Source organism: Trachypithecus francoisi, unplaced genomic scaffold (assembly GCF_009764315.1).
Source record: "Trachypithecus francoisi isolate TF-2019V2 unplaced genomic scaffold, Tfra_2.0 Lachesis_group10, whole genome shotgun sequence".
Lineage (NCBI taxonomy): Eukaryota > Metazoa > Chordata > Mammalia > Primates > Cercopithecidae > Trachypithecus > Trachypithecus francoisi.
Genome location: NW_022681455.1, coordinates 87,567,309 through 87,591,460, shown reverse-complemented (window position 1 = coordinate 87,591,460; position 24,152 = coordinate 87,567,309). Strand labels below are relative to the sequence as shown.

The window sequence follows — 24,152 nt, the reverse complement described above, 5'->3', positions numbered from 1 at the left end:
AACTTCCAAAGCACGTGTGGCTCTTTTTATCATTTGTCAGAGTAATTATATTAGATGGGAAAGTGGTCTGGGTGACCCCCACCTAAAAGCTATTCAGTGCTTGTTCCCGTCCCGCCGATCCTTCATTATGCCAGTAAACACCGTAGGTTTTCCTCAACGTGTAGATGAGACATCACCATGTTCAGATACCTCAGTTTCCTCATATATAAAGTGGAAATGACGATAATATCCACCTCTAAAGGCTATTATGAACAGCACAATGTAAATACAGCACAGTGACAAGCTTATAGCAAGAGCACAGGAAGTTAGAGTTTGACCTGGATACAGTGGCTCTCACCTGTAGCCCAAGCTACTTGGTAGGACTGTTTGAGCTGAGGAGTTCAAGACTATCCTGGGCAACCTAGTGGAACCTCATCTCAAATTGTAGTTTGAGTCTATTCATTGGACTTACCTGTTTTTTGTTCTTGTTGCCTCTGCTGCTCTTTATGCAGCTAACTAAATCAACTCAGTTCAGTGTCATATGGATGTGTCCTGACATGGCTACATCAGGAGTTTTGATAATGTCATATCGTGGAAATTTTAACCTGAATCTTTATATTGAATATTATGTTAATTTTGAGTAAATTTCTATTGCCTTTACAGTTTTTAATGCCGATAGTCAAGTGATAGAGCACATGACATTATTTTTTGGAATTTGCTGACTAATTTGATTAGCTAGATTAATAACAGCTCTCCAAGTCTCTCTTTAGGAAAAAAGTATATATGTACTATATAATTCTCAGGGACTGTAGAGATGTCTCTGACCCCCTTAACTCCTGGTTAAAAAAACTCCAAATTAAAGTTATATCTTTTGTGATCATGTGTTTTATATCATAACATGCCTTACTTTTAACAAAATTATTAGTAGCTTTACTTTGAGGATTTTTTACAATTTTGCTAAACATAAACATTTACACGTTAGTGTTTTTAAGATGTGCAGATTATAAAACACAGATTAAGAAACATAATTATTGCTCCCTGTTTTTAATAGTTTTCGGTAGTTTATCAGTAAACTTTTTTAAATGTATTAGTACACTTTTAATAAATATCACACATTGGCATTTTAGTTGAATATTGGCAAAAAAAGACTGTTGGGTCCAAAAATATGAATATTAACATATCGAAAATATGCATTCTTCCTGTGAAAAGTGTACATTTGAATGCATTTGTGAATTGCATCCAGCCCTCTGTCTTCCTTTCCACCTACTTCCATTGAACCAAAACAAGGGAAGTGACTGACAGCCAGGAAGTCAGCATGATTCCAGAAATTTACCATTCAGTTGATAAAGAGTGCACATGCTTAAATAAATGGTGTACGTGACAAGAAGTCTGTACCAAAGAGAAGTGTTTAAAGGCTCCCAGCTCACTTGTCTAAAAAAAAAGAGAAGACTAGAAAGAAACATAGCCAAAGGGTAATAATGGTTTTGTTAAAGTAGCATAATAGGTTATCTTATTCCCTATTTTCCAAATTTTGTTATGTGGCTAGAATAATATGTTAATTTAATAGTGAAAAAGTAAATTATAGAGAAGTAGTAGTCAACAATGGCAAGAAAGAAACTAAAGTATATACTTACTGCTGAGTAAAAAAAGTGTTAGAATTTTTATCTTAGAACTTTTGAGTTCATGTAAAATTGATACTATTTTTTGAGTGGCATGAACGACTCATTTAGAAAAGGTCATGTATGGCTTGGTGTGGTGGTTTGTACCTGTAGTCTCAGCTTCTCGGACTGAGGCAGGAGAATTGCTTGAGCACAGGAGGTCAAGGCTGCAGTGAGCTGTGGTCGAGCCACTGCACTCTAGTGTGGGCAACACAAGTGAGACCTCATCTCTAAAAATTTTTTTAAAGAATGAAAGAAGAGGTTATGTAGTTTCACAGAGTCTTTAACACCAAATAAAATGCAAAAGTTAGACCTCTGAGAAAAACATTGAATTTCTATTATGCTTTAAATATTGTGCTGAATACTATGTAAGAAAACTGATTTTAAAGGTAAAGTCCTTGCCTTTAGGAATTTTATTAGGCCTGGTGCAGTGGCTCACACCTGTAATCCCAACACTTTGGGAGGCTGAGGCGGGAGGATCACTTGAGCTCAGGAGTTTGAGACCAGCCTGGGCAACATGATGAAACCCCATCTCTACCAAAAATACAAAAAAATTAGCTGGGCATGGTGGCACAAGCCTGTGGTCCTAGCTACATCCTTTCCACATCTCTGATGTGAGAGGATCACTTGAGCCTGGGAGGCAGAGGTTGCAGTGAACAGTGATCGTGCCACTGCACTCCAACCTAGGAAGGAAGGAAGGGAGGGAGGGAAGGAGGGAAGGAGGGAGGGTCCGATGGGGAAGACAGAATATGAATATGTTAAAAAAAAAAAAAATACAAGAGTAAAGCAACAAGCTGCCACGATATAAGAGAAACCAAACTGCATTTCATTGATTATGAAATTAATGCCATGGAAAAAGTGCTAAGTCTTGCAGCAACATAGATCATCCTAAGCTGAGAAAGGGTACAAAAGTCTCATGGAAGTGGTGAGATTTTTGTACTGGACTTTGAAACAAATCTAAGGTTTGGCTAAAAATATGTGGAGATATAAAAATGGTTTGGTTAGTGACTAGTGAATAAATCACTTTGGGTTGAATCGACAGTTTCTATAAAAATATAGAAGCATAATAAATGGCCTGGGAACCCATTGGATTACAACAGATGAACAAATGTTGATTTTATTCTGTAGAAGTGATGGGAAATAGTGGAACAATTTTGAACATCTGTTAATACCTTTTTTATTAACTTCAGAAAGTAAAGTTGAACAAAATCTTCTGGTCTGGTGGGATATGCATAATGTAATGCTTCTTGAGCATGCAGTAGGAGTTCAGAGGAAGATTATTAGAACCTCTGAGGTGCCTGAGATTTTGATGTTAAAAGAGAAGCAGATTTAAACAATCTTAAAATACAGTATTTTCTAAAGGTGGAAACCACTCAGGAGACAGGTCAGGGCATGAGATGGTGGGAGCCGGAGCTGAACTACATCAGTATGTGGAGGGAATCAGTAAATTTCTGATTGGTTTGACACTAGAGAGAGTAAAAAGTAAAACACTGACTCTGAATAACCCAAAGAAGGGCAATACCATTCACAAAGATAGGTAAATCAGGAGAGAGAGCTGAATTAGGTACTGAGACACTTTAAATTTATCACATTAATCATGCTGTAAAGACAACAAAACCATCACATTTAAATGCAGACCTAAGCTGGGGGAAAAAGCCAAGGCAGTTGTGAGAGCCCTTTAAGAGGGAAGAGGTCAAGACTGAGATGAGCCTTCCAAAGAAGAAGGTGTAAAATGGAGGTGGACAGAGGGCTAAGGAGGGAGAAAAATGGGTGCTAAAAGGTGGTCAGAAGCCATCGGCGTGTATTAAAATATAATGTGAAAGAAGACCAAAAAAAGACCTTTCGATTTTCATTTTAGCAGTGTCTTAGTGGCCCAAAAGTTATCATTTGCAGAATTCTTACAGCAGTCCCTGATTCATAGAAATTACCCAATAAATACTTGCTGCTACTGGTAAGTGTCAGATGAGGTTCTGGGCTCTAGTCTCATATTTGGAACATCTGCAACCCATAAATGTCTCTCATAGCTGAGAAATCATCAAGGAAGGTGTATCTTCTAGAAGACATGTTTTCTGTCTTGCCCTACTATATAATCCTTTTAAACTGTATGTTAATCTTGAGTCTCTTTCTATGTAGGCTCTGAATATCAAAATCTAGAGTTCCTATAAGTAAGGTGTTATTTCTTATTAAATTATATAGGACAAAAAGTCAATAGAAATTAGACTTAGAGAAAATGGGTATCAATTTTGTATGTAATACTAGATGTAGTGGAAATCAATAAAAGCTATAAAACTGAAGGAAAAACAGAAACCTTATACAGAATGTCATCATTTTTTATAGACTGAATTATTGTAAATGTCATATAAATTTATTTATAAATTATACAGATCTCATGCTAACTGCTGTGTATCACATCTTCAGAAGGAGATCACACTTCTTCAAGTAAAGGGAGAATACTGAGCATGATGAATTGGGACTTGGAATTGTCAGTCAGATCTAGATAATCCTATAAAAAATAAAGGAGCTAATGAAATTGGAAAACTGTTATTCGTGAAAGTTATAAACATACTGGAAAATCTTGAACAACTTAAAGATAGTCTCATTGATGGTTAACCCCAAATATGATTCAGTTGAGTACACCCAGTACCTAGCACAGTAATCAGTGAGATTTAGTAAAGGAGAAAGGCAGGGACACCCCACATTAAAGTTGTTTTGTGAAGTCTTATAATATTTGGTAAAGATTCAGATGTTAATTCTAAATTAACCATCCTAGAGCTGATTTCAAAGCATTTATAGCAATTAGGCTCCCTTTGTTTTATGGCTAGGTGTATTCAGTAACCATCTGACAAATTAAAATTCTTTCTTGTTCATGTTTGATCTGGAAAGTAAATCGTATGAGCCGTGTATGGAAATGTAAATTTTATGTTTAGTCTGAATGCTAATTGGTAATTGAATGTTCATTTTCTCTCTCACAAAAGAATTTTAAAAGTCAAATGCCTTCAAATAGACAGGTGACGATTATATTACAAAAGAAGCTAGAAAGCAGAAAATTCTGGGTGCTATCCTTTCTATACTTGGTCTTATTATGTAAGTCATTTAAGATTGGCTTTTGGTCCACAGTCTTACATTAATGGCACACTTTGTGTGTGTTTGTTTGTGTTTTTTTTTTTTTTGGACCAGGCAATGCATTTATTTTTCAAATTCGACCAACAAATATATTATTTAACCCATAGTAGGACTAAACAAATGTCTCCTGACTAGCATAGTTCAGATAAACAAAATATAACATGTAGCTCATTGAGTCGAACAACAGCCTTATTTCCAAAGGTAGGGTTGCATGTTTGTTTGTTTCATGTGGCCTCACAGGTAACTGTGTGTGTGTGTGTGTGTGTGTGGTGTTTCTTTTTTTTTTTTTTTTTTTCTTTTTCTTTATTATACTTTAAGTTCTAGGGTACATGTGCATAACGTGCAGGTTTGTTACATATGTACACCTATGCCATGTTGGTGTGCTGCACCCATCAACTCGTCAGCACCCATCAATTCATCATTTATATCATGTATAACTCCCCAATGCAATCCCTCCCTCCTCCCCCCTCCCCATGATAGGCCCCAGTGTGTGATGTTCCCCTTCCCCAGTCCAAGTGATCTCATTGTTCAGTTCCCACCTACGAGTGAGAACATGCGGTGTTTGGTTTTCTGTTCTTGTGATAGTTTGCTAAGAATGATGGTTTCCAGCTGCATCCATGTCCCTACAAAGGACGCAAACTCATCCTTTTTGATGGCTGCATAGTATTCCATGGTGTATATATGCCACATTTTCTTAATCCAGTCTGTCACAGATGGACATTTGGGTTGATTCCAAGTCTTTGCTATTGTGAATAGTGCCGCAATAAACATACATGTGCATGTGTCTTTGTAGTAGAGTAATTTATAATCCTTTGGGTATATACCCAGTAGTGGGATGGCTGGGTCATATGGTACATCTAGTTCTAGATCCTTGAGGAATCGCCATACTGTTTTCCATAATGGTTGAACTAGTTTACAATCCCACCAACAGTGTAAAAGTGTTCCTGTTTCTCCACATCCTCTCCAACACCTGTTGTTTCCTGACTTCTTCATGATTGCCATTCTGACTGGTGTGAGATGGTATCTCATTGTGGTTTTGATTTGCATTTCTCTGATGGCGAGTGATGATGAGCATTTTTTTATGTGTCTGTTGGCTGTATGGATGTCTTCTTTTGAGAAATGTCTGTTCATATCCTTTCCCCACTTTTTGATGGGGTTGTTTGTTTTTTTCTTGTATATTTGTTTGAGTTCTTTGTAGATTCTGGATATTAGCCCTTTGTCAGATGATTAGGTTGCAAAAATTTTCTCCCATTCTGTAGGTTGCCTGTTAACTCTGATGGTAGTTTCTTTTGCTGTGCAAAAGCTCTTTAGTTTAATTAGATCCCATGTGTCAATTTTGGCTTTTGCTGCCATTGCTTTTGGTGTTTTAGACATGAAGTCCTTGCCCATGCCTATGTCCTGAATGGTACTACCTAGATTTTCTTCTAGGGTTTTTATGGTATTAGGTCTAACATTTAAGTCTCTAATCCATCTTGAATTAATCTTCGTATAAGGGGTAAGGAAAGGATCCAGTTTCAGCTTTCTACTTATGGCTAGCCAATTTTCCCAGCACCATTTATTAACTAGGGAATCCTTTCCCCATTTCTTATTTCTCTCAGGTTTGTCAAAGATCAGATGGCTGTAGATGTGTGGTATTATTTCTGAGGACTCTGTTCTGTTCCATTGGTCTATATCTCTGTTGTGGTACCAATACCATGCTGTTTTGGTTACTGTAGCCTTGTAGTATAGTTTGAAGTCAGGTAGCGTGACGCCTCCAGCTTTGTCCTTTTGACTTAGGATTGTCTTGGCAATGCGGGCTCTTTTTTGGTTCCATATGAACTTTAAAGCAGTTTTTTCCAATTCTGTGAAGAAAGTCATTGGTAGCTTGATGGGGATGGCATTGAATCTATAAATAACCTTGGGCAGTATGGCCATTTTCACGATATTGATTCTTCCTATCCATGAGCATGGTATGTTCTTCCATTTGTTTGTGTCCTCTTTTATTTCACTGAGCAGTGGTTTGTAGTTCTCCTTGAAGAGGTCCTTTACATCTCTTGTAAGCTGGATTCCTAGGTATTTATTCTCTTTGAAGCAATTGTGAATGGAAGTTCATTCCTGCTTTGGCTCTCTGCTTGTCTGTTACTGGTGTATAAGAATGCTTGTGATTTTTGCACATTAATTTTGTATCCTGAGACTTTGCTGAAGTTGCTTATCAGCTTAAGGAGATTTTGGGCTGAGACAATGGGGTTTTCTAAATATACAATCATGTCATCTGCAAACAAGGACAATTTGACTTCTTCTTTTCCTAACTGGATACCCTTGATTTCTTTCTCTTGCCTGATTGCCCTAGCCAGAACTTCCAACACTATGTTGAATAGGAGTGGTGAGAGAGGCATCCCTGTCTTGTGCCAGTTTTCAAAGGGAATTTTTCCAGTTTTTGCCCATTCAGTATGATATTAGCTGTGGGTTTGTCATAAATAGCTCTTATTATTTTGAGGTACGTTCCATCAATACCGAATTTCTTGAGCGTTTTTAGCATGAAGGGCTGTTGAATTTTGTCAGAAGCCTTTTCTGCATCTATTGAGATAATCATGTGGTTCTTGTCTTTGGTTCTGTTTATATGCTGGATTACGTTTATTGATTTGCGAATGTTGAACCAGCCTTGCATCCCAGGGATGAGCCCACTTGATCATGGTGGATAAGCTTTTTGATGTGCTGCTGAATCCAGTTTGCCAGTATTTTATTGAGGATTTTTGCATCGATGTTCATCAGGGATATTGGTCTAAAATTCTCTTTTTTTGTTGTGTCTCTGCCAGGCTTTGGTATCAGGATGATGTTGGCCTCATAAAAAGAGTTAGGGAGGATTCCCTCGTTTTCTATTGATTGGAATAGTTTCAGAAGGAATGGTACCAGCTCCTCCTTATACCTCTGATAAATTCAGCTGTGAATCCATCTGGTCCTGGACTTTTTTTGGTGGGTAGGCTATTAATTGTTGCCTCAATTTCAGAGCCTGCTATTGGTCTATTCAGGGATTCAACTTCTTCCTGGTTTAGTCTTGGGAGAGTGTAAGTGTCCAGGAAATTGTCCATTTCTTCTAGATTTTCTAGTTGATTTGCATAGAGGCATTTATAGTATTCTCTGATGGTTGTTTGTATTTCTGTGGGGTCAGTGGTGATATCCCCTTTATCATTTTTTATTGTGTCTAATTGATTCCTCTCTCTTTTCTTCTTTATTAGTCTTGCTAGCGGTCTGTCAATTTTGTTGATCTTTTCAAAAAACCAACTCCTGGATTCATTGATTTTTTGGAGGGTTTTTTGTGTCTCTATCTCCTTCAGTTCTGCTCTGATCTTAGTTATTTCTTGCCTTCTGCTAGCTTTTGAATGTGTTTGCTCTTGCCATTCTAGTTCTTTTAATTGTGATGTTAGAGTGTCAATTTTAGATCTTTCCTGCTTTCTCTTGTGGGCATTTAGTGCTATAAATTTCCCTCTACACACTGCTTTAAATGTGTCCCAGAGATTCTGGTATGTTGTATCTTTGTTCTCATTGGTTTCAAAGAACATCTTTATTTCTGCTTTCATTTCGTTATGTACCCAGTAGTCATTAAGGAGCAGGTTGTTCAGTTTCCATGTAGTTGAGCGGTTTGGATTGAGTTTCTTAGTCCTGAGTTCTAGTTTGATTGCACTGTGGTCTGAGAGACAGTTTGTTATAATTTCTGTTCTTGTACATTTGCTGAGGAGTGCTTTACTTCCAATTATGTGGTCAATTTTGGAATAAGTGCGATGTGGTGCTGAGAAGAATGTATATTCTGTTGATTGGGGTGGAGAGTTCTATAGATGTCTATTAGGTCCGCTTGGTGCAGAGATGAGTTCAATTCCTGGATATCCTTGTTAACTTTCTGTCTCGTTGATCTGTCTAATGTTGACAGTGGAGTGTTGAAGTCTCCCATTATTATTGTATGGGAGTCTAAGTCTCTTTGTAGGTCTCTAAGGACTTGCTTTATGAATCTGGGTGCTCCCGTATTGGGTGCATATATATTTAGGAGAGTTAGCTCTTCCTGTTGAATTGATCCCTTTACCATTATGTAATGGCCTTCTTTGTCTCTTTTGATCTTTGATGGTTTAAAGTCTGTTTTATCAGAGACTAGGATTGCAACCCCTGCTTTTTTTGTTCTCCATTTGCTTGGTAGATCTTCCTCCATCCCTTTATTTTGAGCCTATGTATGTCTCTGCATGTGAGATGGGTCTCCTGAATACAGCAGACTGATGGGTCTTGACTCTTGATCCAGTTTGCCAGTCTGTGTCTTTTAATTGGAGCATTTAGTCCATTTACATTTAAGGTTAATATTGTTATGTGTGAACTTGATCCTGTCATTATGATATTAACTGGTTATTTTGCTCGTTAGTTGATGCAGTTTCTTCCTAGCCTCGATGGTCTTTACATTTTGGCATGTTTTTGCAATGGCTGGTACCGGTTGTTCCTTTCCATGTTTAGGGCTTCCTTCAGGGTCTCTTGTAAGGCAGGCCTGGTGGTGACAAAATCTCTAAGCATTTGCTTATCTGTAAAGGATTTTATTTCTCCTTCACTGATGAAACTTAGTTTGGCTGGATATGAAATTCTGGGTTGAAAATTCTTTTCTTTAAGAACGTTGAATATTGGCCCCCACTCTCTTCTGGCTTGTAGAGTTTCTGCCGAGAGGTCTGCTGTTATTCTGATGGGCTTCCCTTTGTGGGTAACCCGACCTTTCTCTCTGGCTGCCCTTAAGATTTTTTCCTTCATTTCAACTTTGGTGAATCTGGCAATTATGTGTCTTGGAGTTGCTCTTCTGGAGGAGTATCTTTGTGGCGTTCTCTGTATTTCCTGAATTTGAATGTTGGCCTGCCCTACTAGGTTGGGGAAGTTCTCCTGGATGATATCCTGAAGAGTGTTTTCCAAGTTGGTTCCATTTTCCCCCTCACTTTCAGGCACCCCAATCAGACGTAGATTGGGTCTTTTTACATAATCCCATACTTCTTGCAGGCTTTGTTCATTTCTTTTTCTTCTTTTTTCTTTTGGTTTCTCTTCTCGCTTCATTTCATTCATTTGATCCTCAATCGCTGATACTCTTTCTTCCAGTTGATCGAGTCGGTTACTGAAGCTTGTGCATTTGTCACGTATTTCTCGTGTCATGGTTTTCATCTCTGTCATTTCGTTTATGATCTTCTCTGCATTAATTAGTCTAGCTGTCAATTCTTCCACTCTTTTTTCAAGATTTTTAGTTTCTTTGCGCTAGGTACGTAATTCCTCCTCTAGCTCTGAGAAGTCTGATGGACTGAAGCCTTCTTCTCTCATCTCGTCAAAGTCATTCTCTGACCAGCTTTGATCCGTTGCTGGCGATGGGCTGCGCTCCTTTGCAGGGGGAGATGCGCTCTTATTTTTTGAATTTCCAGCTTTTCTGCCCTGCTTCTTCCCCATCTTTGTGGTTTTATCTGTCTCTGGTCTTTGATGATGGTGACGTACTGATGGGGTTTTGGTATAGGTGTCCTTCCTGTTTGATAGTTTTCCGTCTGACAGTCAGAAGGACTGTCTGTTGGTCTGTTGGAGATTGCTTGAGGTCCACTCCCGACCCTGTTTGCCTGGGTATCAGCAGCAGAGGTTGCCGAAGATAGAATATTGCTGAACAGCGAGTGTACCTGTCTGATTCTTCCTTTGGAAGTTTCCTCTCAGGGGTGACTCCACCCTGTGAGGTGTGGGGTGTCAGACTGCCCCTAGTGGGGGATGTCTCCCAGCTAGGCTACTCAGGGGTCAGGGACCCACCTGAGCAGACAGTCTGTCCGTTCTCGGATCTCAACCTCCGCGTTGGGAGATCCACGGCTCTCCCCAAAGCTGTCAGACAGAGTCGTTCGCGTCTGCACCGGCCTCCGCTGCTTCCCCTATTGGACTTCAGCTGTGGGCTGTCCCCAGAGGTGGAGTCTACAGAGACAGGCAGGCTTCCTTGAGCTGCTGTGAGCTCCACCCAGTTCGAGTTTCCCAGCGGCTTTGTTTACCTACTTAAGCCTCAGCAATGGCGGGCGCCCCTCCCCCAGCCTCACTGCTGCCTTGCAGATAGATTGCGGCAGACTGCTGAGTTAGCAGTGAGGGAGGCTCCGTGGGCGTGGGACCCTCCCGGCCAGGTGTGGGATATATTCTCCTGGTATGCCTGTTTCCTTAAAGCGCAGTATTGGGGTGGGAGTTACCCGATTTTCCAGATGTTGTGTGTCTCAGTTCCCCTGGCTAGGAAAACGGATTTCCTTCCCCCTTGCGCTTCCAGGTGAGGCGATGCCTCGCCCTGCTTCAGCTCTCGCTGGTCAGGCTGCAGCAGCTGACCAGCACCGATTGTCCGGCACTCCCTAGTGAGATGACCCCAGTACCTCAGTTGAAAATGCAGAAATCGGCCGGGCGCGGTGACTCAAGCCTGTAATCCCAGCACTTTGGGAGGCCGAGGCGGGCGGATCACGAGGTCAGGAGATCGAGACCATCCTGGCTAACACGGTGAAACCCCGTCTCTACTAAAAAATACAAAAAAAAAACTAGCCAGTTGAGGTGGCGGGCGCCTGTAGTCCCAGCTACTGGGGAGGCTGAGGCAGGAGAATGGCATGAACCCAGGAGGCGGAGCTTGCAGTGAGCTGAGATCCGGCCACTGCATTCCAGCCTGGGCATCAGAACGAGACTCTGTCTCAAAAAAAAAAAAAAAAAAAAAGAAAATGCAGAAATCACTGGTCTTCTGTGTCGCTCACGCTGGGAGTTGGAGACTGGAGCTGTTCCTATTCGGCCATCTTGCTCCACCCCGTCGTTTGTTTCTTATAGTTGAAAATTGGCTGCTCTTTTGTTAAGTAGCCCCTTTTTGATTAAAAAAGGGACATTGAACACTAGTCAAAAATCAATAAAGCAGAAAAGTGTTTGAAGTTGCAGATATTCTTTCTTAAATGTACTACTATTCCATATCACTGTCCTTGCCAATCAGAAATTATCAAGTAAATGCAAATATAGAGTACTTTAATATGTGTAATATGGGCAAATTAGACATAAGTGCTGCATTATAATACTTTCATTTTCTTTGAATTGTGTGATACGTACACAGGATTCAATCAAATAGTTCAGTCTGTTTATTCTTTAAAATTGTGGAGCAATTCGTTTTTCTTCCATTTAGTTTCCCTTCTGTTTTATAATGAAATATTTCTATTGTGTACAAGGCATTGGTTAATGAATTCAAAAAATAGTTTTAGAGTTCTTACTCTTTGGACTGGCTGTGTATTCAGTGCTTGGCATATAGCCAAGCCTCAAGCATACAAAAACCCTGTTCTCGTGAAGTTTAAATTCTATTGAGGGAAGAAACACAAAAACAATTAAATTAATAAGGAATTGCAAGAAAGTGGTAAGAGCTCTGAGGCAAATAAACAAAGGGCTATCATAGGAAATGAGAAGGGCTATTTTAGGTAGCTCATTGAAGGTTACATCTGATCTGAGACTTGAATGAAGCTGTAGAAGGTTTTTGGGGAAAATGCTCCATGCAGAGGGAACACATAAGTGAAGATTCTAAGGCAAAAATAAGCTTGATGTTCAAGGAACAAAAAGAGGGCTGGCAAGGCCGGGCATAGTGGCTCACGCCTGTAATCCCAGCACTTGGGAGGCCGAGGCAGGCGGATCACGAAGTCAGGAGATCGAGACCACAGTGAAATCCCGTCTCTACTAAAAATACAAAAAATTAGCCAGGCGTGGTGGCACACGCCTGTAGTCCCAGCTGCCAGGGAGGCTGAGGCAGGAGAATGGTGTGAACCTGGGAGGCTGAGCTTGCAGTGAGCCGAGATCGCGCCACTGCACTCCAGCCTGGGTGACAAAGTGAGACTCCGTCTCGAAAAAATAAAAAATAAAAATAAAAAGGCTGATACTTGGCCAGGTCTTGTAGTGCTTTGTGGACAAAGGTAACAAGGAGTTTGGATTTTATTCTACGTGTAATTGGAAACTTCAAGGAGACTAGTTAAGAGGGAAAAGCTATGGTGACTTGGACCAGGGAAACCACCAGGAAATGGATAGAAGTAGTCTTATTTAGGACGTACTGGAAACAAAGTTAACAGGAAATGCTGATGGATTAGATGTTGGAGGGAAGAGAAAAAGAAGAATGATTTCTAGATTTTTGGTTTGAACAACTCAGCGCCATTTGATTAGGTAGGAAAGGAGTAGGAAGAGGAACTCTGGAGTTCTGTTAATTGATAGTTCTGTTTGGGACATGTTAAGTTTGAGATTTCTATTAGAAGACAAAATGAAATACATATGGGAGATACAAGCTCTGGAGAGACACAGAGTTGGATATTAGCATGTCCTTGTTTAACTGCCATATTTAGAAGACAAATAATGGATAAATGAAGGAGTGCGTGTCCAAAGCATCCTGCCTTTCTTTTTAACATTATAAATGCACCTGTGCTGCAGTCACACTGCCTTCTTGGTGTTCTGCAAATTGTCCCTCCTGAGGCCTTTGCCCTTGCTTATCCCTCTGCATGGTATTCCTCATGACTCAACCCCATACCACCTTCTGATTTTGCCACATCACCCTCTCCTGGAGGCCTTCCCTGACCACGCTATGTAAAACTGTAAACCCTACCCCCAGCACTTCTGCCCCACTTTCCTGCTTTTTCTCCATTGCAGACTGTTGCTTACTTGGTGTTCATTCCACTCATGTGCCCTCACCAGAACTCCATTGGTGTGTCTTGTCCACCATTGTCTCTCTTAAGCCTATAGCAGTGCCAGTCACATTATAAATACTAATGAATAATTTTAAATAAATTATTTAATTAAATGAAAAATACTCTATTCAACTGGATATTAACTATTCAGTATCAACATTGAAAATTTTAAAATATTATAAATGGTTTTTAAGAATTGAGCTCAAGTTTAGGACGTCTTAAGACCTTCGACTATAATCCTAAACCAAAACTTCTGAGAGTCATTCGTATGATAAAAAGTAACATATCATTACTTTTACTTATTTTGATTAAAGTTAAGTGATTAAAAATTGTTTTGAATCTAAAATGCATAGGTGCTGATTTCAGTAGGAGACATCCTGGAGCCTTATACATTGTTAATTCTTAGTTTTCCTATTTACATTTTCTAATTCATAAATTCTGACCAGTAGATAACAACATACATTATCTACAGTATTTACTATTATTTGGCATTTAAAAAGACAACTGTATTTGTATAGCTTCTTAATATCCTTTTTTTTTTTATAGTGCCACTTCTGTTTCCATGTATTTGAAGTCATCGTAACCAGTTTAAGCGGTTCTCCCTCTAACCTGTAGGACCTTTGTCTCCCTCAGCCTGCTCTGCCCCATCCCATCAAAAAAAGACAATGCTATTAGAAATTTTTGGTAAAACAAATATTTTATGTGCACTCATTGCCATAAAGCACCCAAAGTGGTAAGGTGTTCTTAGAGTACTCTTCTAATATTTGCAATACGCTTTCAAACAAATAATGAACCCAGTTCATCAGTATTTTCTTTTCATTCCATGTCTGTGATGATTGCAGTGCAATAGTTACCACAGCAAAAGTGATTAGTTCCTGAGTTTCTACTTTGTAGCAGACTTCTCTGAGGCATCTATCTTGGTGAGACATGGATGCCAGATGTGATTCTGATAAATATTTTGAATGCATTTTGATTGGAAATTATAATTTATGTAAAAATTATAAAATGGCTGCTTCATAGTCTTGACTTTATACATATCCAACATCTAAAGCAGACTAGGCTATATTAGTTTCTTTTAAGGTATACAAATATGAGGAAAAACTAGGACTCTATATCCCTGAAGCCATTTTGTACAGGTTTGAATATAATAAATTCTTGCTTTTCTAGGTAAGAGTGTTTTTTTCCTAAATATACCTCTGACATATTGTATTCTCAAGACTGTGCTGTGCATTTAACTTTTTTCTGGATTTTTTTGTTTTTTTTTTTTGAGATGGAGACTTGCTCCGTGGCCCAGGCTAGAGTGCAGTGGCATGATCTCGGCTCACTGAAAGCTCCATCTCCCGTGTTCATGCCATTCTCCTGCCTCAGCCTCCCAAGTAGCTGAGACTACAGGCGCCTGCCACCACGCTCAGCTAATTTTTTTGTATTTTTAGTAGAGACGGGGTTTCATCGTGTTAGCCAGGATGGTGTCGATCTCCTGATCTCGTGATCCACCCACCTCTGCCTCCCAGAGTGCTGTGATTACAGACGTGAGCCACTGCACCCGGCCGCATTTAATTTTTTTAATGATGCATGGTATTATGAATGTATACTTAGCCTTTTCAATATTAAATTTAATGTACTTAAAAATGCTATGGGATAATGTTGTATTTTACATTATTATATTGATATTTTGTAATTTAATAGATGGTATGTTTAATACTTTCTAATATAACACACAAATTAATTGGAATATTTGTCACTCTAAGCCTACCCTAGTTAGTATAATTGATCTATGATAAATGGAGCACCCTATGAAACTGTTCTGTTAACTATGCATAGCTCTTCGTTTTTTTATTGCAGCAGTACTATGAAAGTGATTATTGCAGACAGCTCTGCTATTGTTAGACCTTACAGATACATATACCTAGGAAGGACCAAAAGATGGTGAGATTTATTTCTCTATAGCACATTACACCTGAGAGGAATTCCCTGCCATGAATCAGAGTGGCATAGAAGCTCATTATGAAGAGCCTAGTGCCATCCCTAGGCAGAAAATATCCTGCCCTATTTTCAAACACGTCCGACTTCCATTTCAACCCTGTATTTTCCCCTCTGCAACTCCACATTATCACTCTGTGTAAATGCCCCATTCATTGATAAGCAAAGTCACAATTGTGCTTCTTGGATGTAGGCACGCACGCAGCTTTTCTGTGCTTAACCTTAACCCATTAAAGAGCTGAATAATGGATTGATGGGTTGAATGGATGGTGGATAATGCGTGGTGGATGATGGATAGTGACTGAATAGGTGAAAGTGCCCTTTACTACTTGTTCACAGCAATCTGTTCCCTTCGCCTCTCTCACAAAGCAATCCTGTTTTCCTGTTCTGTTCCCCAGTAGCAAGACAGTTCCCTTTTAGTCCTTGTTACACACAGACAAGTGGACATTCTCTATATTTAACTAGCCCCTGCCTGTCATCACATCACCCTCTGTAACTAATATATGTTGAATTTAATCAAGAGAAAGCTTTCAAGTTTTTGTTAATCAGTGACATTGAAAGGATTTACAAGTTTTGTGTATTGCAGCTGTCTCTTTGCTGCTTTTTCATAATGCTTAAAAATAGTTATTTTTGGCAGAAATTATTTTATAGAAAATATTTTACATTTATCTCAAGTAATCTTTCCAAACCTTTCTAAGGTGAAAAATATACTATTAAGCCACATTATAGAATGTGGTTATAGGAGTTCAGAGAGGTTAAGAAACAAGAAACTTGACCAAGGGCACATAGCTAGGGAGGAAGTGGCAGAGCCGGGACATGATCCTTGGCTCTGTCTCACAAGCTGCATCCTTAAACACTATCCACTCCTCCTTCATCTGCATTAGTTTACATTTTAAAATATGTTATCATGTTCAATAATGGTCACCAACAGTGTGACCCACTAGAATATGCTATTTGCTTTTAGAACCATGTATTTTGATAGTGAATCTTCTCCATCTGCTCCCTGTTTTTCACGTATTATTTTTAGAACTTTTATACTCTTTGACCACTCTCCCAAGTCATCCATCTCAAAAATATGATTATAAATATCTCTAATTCTAGAATATATAGTGTTTATGGATTCCAGAAAAAAAACAAACCCAACAGTAGTGATTTTGATATAAAATTCTTTTAAAATTGATTTCTGTTGGAATAAAACAGGCTTTCAGAATATAAATTTTTTGTAGGTTTTTGTGAATTTTTAGTTGACATATAATAATTATACATATTTGTGGGATACAATGTGATGTTTCAATACATGTATACATTGTATAATGATCAAGTGAGAGTAATTAGCAAATCTGTCCCCTCAAACTTCATTTCTTTTTGGTGAGAACTTTCAAAATAATCTCTTTTAGCTATTATGAAATAAAACAATACATCACAGTTAACTATAGTCACCTACTTTGCAATAGAACACCAGGAAGTATTCCGCCAATCTTTTTTTTTTTATTATACTTTAAGTTCTAGGGTACATGTGCATAACGTGCAGGTTTGTTACATATGTATACTTATGCCATGTTGGTGTCCTGCACCCATCAACTCGTCAGCACCCATCAATTCATCATTTATATCATGTATAACTCCCCAGTGCAATCCCTCCCTCCTCCCCCCTCCCCATGATAGGCCCCAGTGTGTGATGTTCCCCTTCCCCAGTCCAAGTGATCTCATTGTTCAGTTCCCACCTACGAGTGAGAACATGCGGTGTTTGGTTTTCTGTTCTTGTGATAGTTTGCTAAGAATGATGGTTTCCAGCTGCATCCATGTCCCTACAAAGGACGCAAACTCATCCTTTTTGATGGCTGCATAGTATTCCATGGTGTATATATGCCACATTTTCTTAATCCAGTCTGTCACAGATGGACATTTGGGTTGATTCCAAGTCTTTGCTATTGTGAATAGTGCCACAATAAACATACCTGTGCATGTGTCTTTGTAGTAGAGTAATTTATAATCCTTTGGGTATATACCCAGTAGTGGGATGGCTGGGTCATATGGTACATCTAGTTCTAGATCCTTGAGGAATCGCCATACTGTTTTCCATAATGGTTGAACTAGTTTACAATCCACCAACAGTGTAAAAGTGTTCCTATTTCTCCACATCCTCTCCAACACCTGTTGTTTCCTGACTTCTTAATGATTGCCATTCTGACTGGTGTGAGATGGTATCTCATTGTGGTTTTGATTTGCATTTCTCTGATGGCGAGTGATGATGAGCATTTTTTCATGTCTCTGTTGGCTGTATGGATGTCTTCTTTTGAGAAATGTCTGTTCATATCCTTTCCCCACTTTTTGATGGGGTTGTTTGTTTTTTTCTTGTATATTTGTTTGAGTTCTTTGTAGATTCTGGATATTAGACCTTTGTCAGATGAGTAGATTGCAAAAATTTTCTCCCATTCTGTAGGTTGCCTGTTCACTCTGATGGTAGTTTCTTTTGCTGTGCAAAAGGTCTTTAGTTTAATTAGATCCCATGTGTCAATTTTTGCTTTTGCTGCCGTTGCTTTTAGTGTTTTAGACATGAAGTCCTTGCCCATGCCTATGTCCTGAATGATACTACCTAGATTTTCTTCTAGGGTTTTTATGGTATTAGGTCTAACATTTAAGTCTCTAATCCATCTTGAATTAATCTTTGTATAAGGGGTAGGGAAAGGATCCAGTTTCAGCTTTCTACTTATGGCTAGCCAATTTTCCCAGCACCATTTATTAAATAGGGAATCCTTTCCCCATTTCTTATTTCTCAGGTTTGTCAAAGATCAGATGGCTGTAGATGTGTGGTATTATTTCTGAGGACTCTGTTCTGTTCCATTGGTCTATCTCTCTGTTGTGGTACCAGTACCATGCTGTTTTGGTTACTGTAGCCTTGTAGTATAGTTTGAAGTCAGGTAGCGTGACGCCTCCAGCTTTGTCCTTTTGACTTAGGATTGTCTTGGCAATGCGGGCTCTTTTTTGGTTCCATATGAACTTTAAAGCAGTTTTTTCCAATTCTGTGAAGAAAGTCATTGGTAGCTTGATGGGGATGGCATTGAATCTATAAATAACCTTGGGCAGTATGGCCATTTTCACGATATTGATTCTTCCTCCATGAGCATGGTATGTTCTTCCATTTGTTTGTGTCCTCTTTTATTTCACTGAGCAGTGGTTTGTAGTTCTCCTTGAAGAGGTCCTTTACATCTCTTGTAAGCTGGATTCCTAGGTATTTTATTCTCTTTGAAGCAATTGTGAATGGAAGTTCATTCCTGCTTTGGCTCTCTGCTTGTCTGTTACTGGTGTATAAGAATGCTTGTGATTTTTGCACATTAATTTTGTATCCTGAGACTTTGCTGAAGTTGCTTATCAGCTTAAGGAGATTCTGGGCTGAGACAATGGGGTTTTCTAAATATACAATCATGTCATCTGCAAACAAGGACAATTTGACTTCTTCTTTTCCTAACTGGATACCCTTGATTTTTTCTCTTGCCTGATTGCCCTAGCCAGAACTTCCAACACTATGTTGAATAGGAGTAGTGAGAGAGGCATCCCTGTCTTGTGCCAGTTTTCAAAGGGAATTTTTCCAGTTTTTGCCCATTCAGTATGATATTAGCTGTGGGTTTGTCATAAATAGCTCTTATTATTTTGAGGTACGTTCCATCAATACCGAATTTCTTGAGCGTTTTTAGCATGAAGGGCTGTTGAATTTTGTCAAAAGCCTTTTCTGCATCTATTGAGATAATCATGTGGTTCTTGTCTTTGGTTCTGTTATATGCTGGATTACGTTTATTGATTTGCGAATGTTGAACCAGCCTTGCATCCCAGGGATGAAGCCCACTTGATCATGGTGGATAAGCTTTTTGATGTGCTGCTGAATCCGGTTTGCCAGTATTTTATTGAGGATTTTTGCATCGATGTTCATCAGGGATATTGGTCTAAAATTCTCTTTTTTTGTTGTGTCTCTGCCAGGCTTTGGTATCAGGATGATGTTGGCCTCATAAAAAGAGTTAGGGAGGATTCCCTCTTTTTCTATTGATTGGAATAGTTTCAGAAGGAGTGGTACCAGCTCCTCCTTGTACCTCTGGTAGAATTCAGCTGTGAATCCATCTGGTCCTGGACTTTTTTTGGTGGGTAGGCTATTAATTGTTGCCTCAATTTCAGAGCCTGCTATTGGTCTATTCAGGGATTCAACTTCTTCCTGGTTTAGTCTTGGGAGAGTGTAAGTGTCCAGGAAATTGTCCATTTCTTCTAGATTTTCTAGTTGATTTGCATAGAGGCATTTATAGTATTCTCTGATGGTTGTTTGTATTTCTGTGGGGTCAGTGGTGATATCCCCTTCATCATTTTTTATTGCGTCTATTTGATTCCTCTCTCTCTTCTTCTTTATTAGTCTTGCTAGCGGTCTGTCAATTTTGTTGATCTTTTCAAAAAACCAACTCCTGGATTCATTGATTTTTTGGAGGGTTTTTTGTGTCTCTATCTCCTTCAGTTCTGCTCTGATCTTAGTTATTTCTTGCCTTCTGCTAGCTTTTGAATGTGTTTGCTCTTGCCATTCTAGTTCTTTTAATTGTGATGTTAGAGTGTCAATTTTAGATCTTTCCTGCTTTCTCTTGTGGGCATTTAGTGCTATAAATTTCCCTCTACACACTGCTTTAAATGTGTCCCAGAGATTCTGGTATGTTGTATCTTTGTTCTCATTGGTTTCAAAGAACATCTTTATTTCTGCTTTCATTTCGTTATGTACCCAGTAGTCATTAAGGAGCAGGTTGTTCAGTTTCATGTAGTTGAGCGGTTTGGATTGAGTTTCTTAGTCCTGAGTTCTAGTTTGATTGCACTGTGGTCTGAGAGACAGTTTGTTATAATTTCTGTTCTTGTACATTTGCTGAGGAGTGCTTTACTTCCAATTATGTGGTCAATTTTGGAATAAGTGCGATGTGGTGCTGAGAAGAATGTATATTCTGTTGATTTGGGGTGGAGAGTTCTATAGATGTCTATTAGGTCCGCTTGGTGCAGAGATGAGTTCAGTTCCTGGATATCCTTGTTAACTTTCTGTCTCGTTGATCTGTCTAATGTTGACAGTGGAGTGTTGAAGTCTCCATTATTATTGTATGGGAGTCTAAGTCTCTTTGTAGGTCTCTAAGGACTTGCTTTATGAATCTGGGTGCTCCCGTATTGGGTGCATATATTTAGGAGAGTTAGCTCTTCCTGTTGAATTGATCCCTTTACCATTATGTAATGGCCTTCTTTGTCTCTTTTGATCTTTGATGGTTTAAAGTCTGTTTTATCAGAGACTAGGATTGCAACCTGCTTTTTTTTGTTCTCCATTTGCTTGGTAGATCTTCCTCCATCCCTTTATTTTGAGCCTATGTATGTCTCTGCATGTGAGATGGGTCTCCTGAATACAGCAGACTGATGGGTCTTGACTCTTGATCCAGTTTGCCAGTCTGTGTCTTTTAATTGGAGCATTTAGTCCATTTACATTTAAGGTTAATATTGTTATGTGTGAACTTGATCCTGTCATTATGATATTAACTGGTTATTTTGCTCGTTAGTTGATGCAGTTTCTTCCTAGCCTCGATGGTCTTTACATTTTGGCATGTTTTTGCAATGGCTGGTACCGGTTGTTCCTTTCCATGTTTAGGGCTTCCTTCAGGGTCTCTTGTAAGGCAGGCCTGGTGGTGACAAAATCTCTAAGCATTTGCTTATCTGTAAAGGATTTTATTTCTCCTTCACTGATGAAACTTAGTTTGGCTGGATATGAAATTCTGGGTTGAAAATTCTTTTCTTTAAGAACGTTGAATATTGGCCCCCACTCTCTTCTGGCTTGTAGAGTTTCTGCCGAGAGGTCTGCTGTTATTCTGATGGGCTTCCCTTTGTGGGTAACCCGACCTTTCTCTCTGGCTGCCCTTAAGATTTTTTCCTTCATTTCAACTTTGGTGAATCTGGCAATTATGTGTCTTGGAGTTGCTCTTCTGGAGGAGTATCTTTGTGGCGTTCTCTGTATTTCCTGAATTTGAATGTTGGCCTGCCCTACTAGGGTGGGGAAGTTCTCCTGGATGATATCCTGAAGAGTGTTTTCCAAGTTGGTTCCATTTTCCCCCTCACTTTCAGGCACCCCAATCAGACGTAGATTGGGTCTTTTTACATAATCCCATACTTCTTGCAGGCTTTGTTCATTTCTTTTTCTTCTTTTTCTTTTGGTTTCTCTTCTCGCTTCATTTCATTCATTTGATCCTCAATCGCTGATACTCTTTCTTCCAGTTGATCGAGTCGGTTACTGAAGCTTGTGCATTTGTCACGTATTTCTCGTGTCATGGTTTTCATCTCTGTCATTTCGTTTATGATCTTCTCTGCATTAATTAGTCTAGCTGTCAATTCTTCCACTCTTTTTTCAAGATTTTTAGTTTCTTTGCGCTAGGTACGTAATTCCTCCTCTAGCTCTGAGAAGTCTGATGGACTGAAGCCTTCTTCTCTCATCTCGTCAAAGTCATTCTCTGACCAGCTTTGATCCGTTGCTGGCGATGGGCTGCGCGCTTTGCAGGGGGAGATGCGCTCTTATTTTTTGAATTTCCAGCTTTTCTGCCCTGCTTCTTCCCCATCTTTGTGGTTTTATCTGTCTCTGGTCTTTGATGATGGTGACGTACTGATGGGGTTTTGGTATAGGTGTCCTTCCTGTTTGATAGTTTTCCGTCTGACAGTCAGAAGGACTGTCTGTTGGTCTGTTGGAGATTGCTTGAGGTCCACTCCCGACCCTGTTTGCCTGGGTATCAGCAGCAGAGGTTGCCGAAGATAGAATATTGCTGAACAGCGAGTGTACCTGTCTGATTCTTCCTTTGGAAGTTTCCTCTCAGGGGTGACTCCACCCTGTGAGGTGTGGGGTGTCAGACTGCCCCTAGTGGGGGATGTCTCCCAGCTAGGCTACTCAGGGGTCAGGGACCCACCTGAGCAGACAGTCTGTCCGTTCTCGGATCTCAACCTCCGCGTTGGGAGATCCACGGCTCTCCCCAAAGCTGTCAGACAGAGTCGTTCGCGTCTGCACCGGCCTCCACTGCTTCCCCTATTGGACTTCAGCTGTGGGCTGTCCCCAGAGGTGGAGTCTACAGAGACAGGCAGGCTTCCTTGAGCTGCTGTGAGCTCCACCCAGTTCGAGTTTCCCAGCGGCTTTGTTTACCTACTTAAGCCTCAGCAATGGCGGGCGCCCCTCCCCCAGCCTCACTGCTGCCTTGCAGATAGATTGCGGCAGACTGCTGAGTTAGCAGTGAGGGAGGCTCCGTGGGCGTGGGACCCTCCCGGCCAGGTGTGGGATATATTCTCCTGGTGTGCCTGATTGCTGAAAGCGCAGTATTGGGGTGGGAATTACCCGATTTTCCAGGTGTTGTGTGTCTCAGTTCCCCTGGCTAGGAAAACGGATTCCCTTCCCTCTTGCACTTGCAGGTGAGGCGATGCCTCGCCCTGCTTCAGCTCTCGCTGGTCAGGCTGCAGCAGTTGACCAGCACCGATTGTCCGGCACTCCCTAGTGAGATGACCCCAGTACCTCAGTGGAAAATGCAGAAATCACCGGTCTTCTGTGTCGCTCGCGCTGTGAGTTGGAGACTGGAGCTGTTCCTATTCGGCCATCTTGCTCCACCTCCGCCAATCTTAACTGTAGCTTTGTGTCCTTTGACCAGACTCTATCCATATCCTCTCCCCAGTCTCTGATAATCACTATTCTCTCTACTTCTATAAGATCTACTTTTTTAGATTCCACATATGAGTGAATTCATATGGTATTTATTTTCTGTGTCTGGCTTATTTCACTTGACATAATGACCTCCAGGTTCATCCATGTTATCATAAATGACAGGACTACATTCCTTTTCATGTCCGAATGATAAATCATTGTATGTATATACGTACCACATTTTTTTTTTTAATCCATTCATACTTTTGATGGACTCTGGTTGTTTCCTTCTTGGCTGTTGTGAATAGTGCTATAATAAACATAGGGGTGTAGATATCTCTTGAAATACTGATTTCATTTCCTTTAGCTGTATACCCAGTAGTAGGATTGCTGAATCTTATGATAGTTCTATTTGTAATTATTTTTTAGGAAACTCCATACTGTTTTACATAATAGCTGAACTAATTTACATTCCCACCAACAATATGTCAGAGTTCCCTATTCTCCAGTTCTTCATCAACACTTGTTATCGTTTTTCATAATAGCCGTTCTAGCTAGAGTGAGGTGATGGCTCATTGTGATTTTGATTTGCATTTTCTGATGATTCATGATTTCGAGCATTTTTTCATGTACTAATTGTCCATTTCTGTGTTGTCTTTTGAGAAATGTCCATTCAAGTGTTTTGCCAATTTTTTAATCAGAATTTTTTTTGCTATTGAATTGTTTGGGTTCCGTATGAATTCTGATATTAACACTTTGTCAGATGTGTAGATCGCAAATATCTTTTTCCATTTTTTAGGTTGTCTCATCACTCTTACTTGTTTCCTTTGCTGTGCAGAAGCTTTTTAGTTTGCTGTAATCCTGTAATCTCATTTGCCTGCTTTTGCTTTTGTTGCCTGTGCTTTTGAGGTCTTATTTTTAAAAATCCTTGGTGAGACCAGTGTCATGAAGTATTTCCCCTATGTTTTTTTTTTTTTTTTTTTTGAGGCGGAGTCTCGCTCTGTCGCCCGGACTGGAGTGCAGTGGCCGGATCTCAGCTCACTGCAAGCTCCGCCTCCCGGGTTTACGCCA

General features: G+C 39.8%; 1 protein-coding gene across 1 annotated transcript in view; it reads left to right on the top strand.

Moving 5' to 3' along the window:
• ITFG1 (integrin alpha FG-GAP repeat containing 1) overlaps positions 1–24,152 on the top strand; it is a 305,928-nt gene that overhangs the window by 98,653 nt on the left and 183,123 nt on the right. The window lies entirely within an intron of this gene.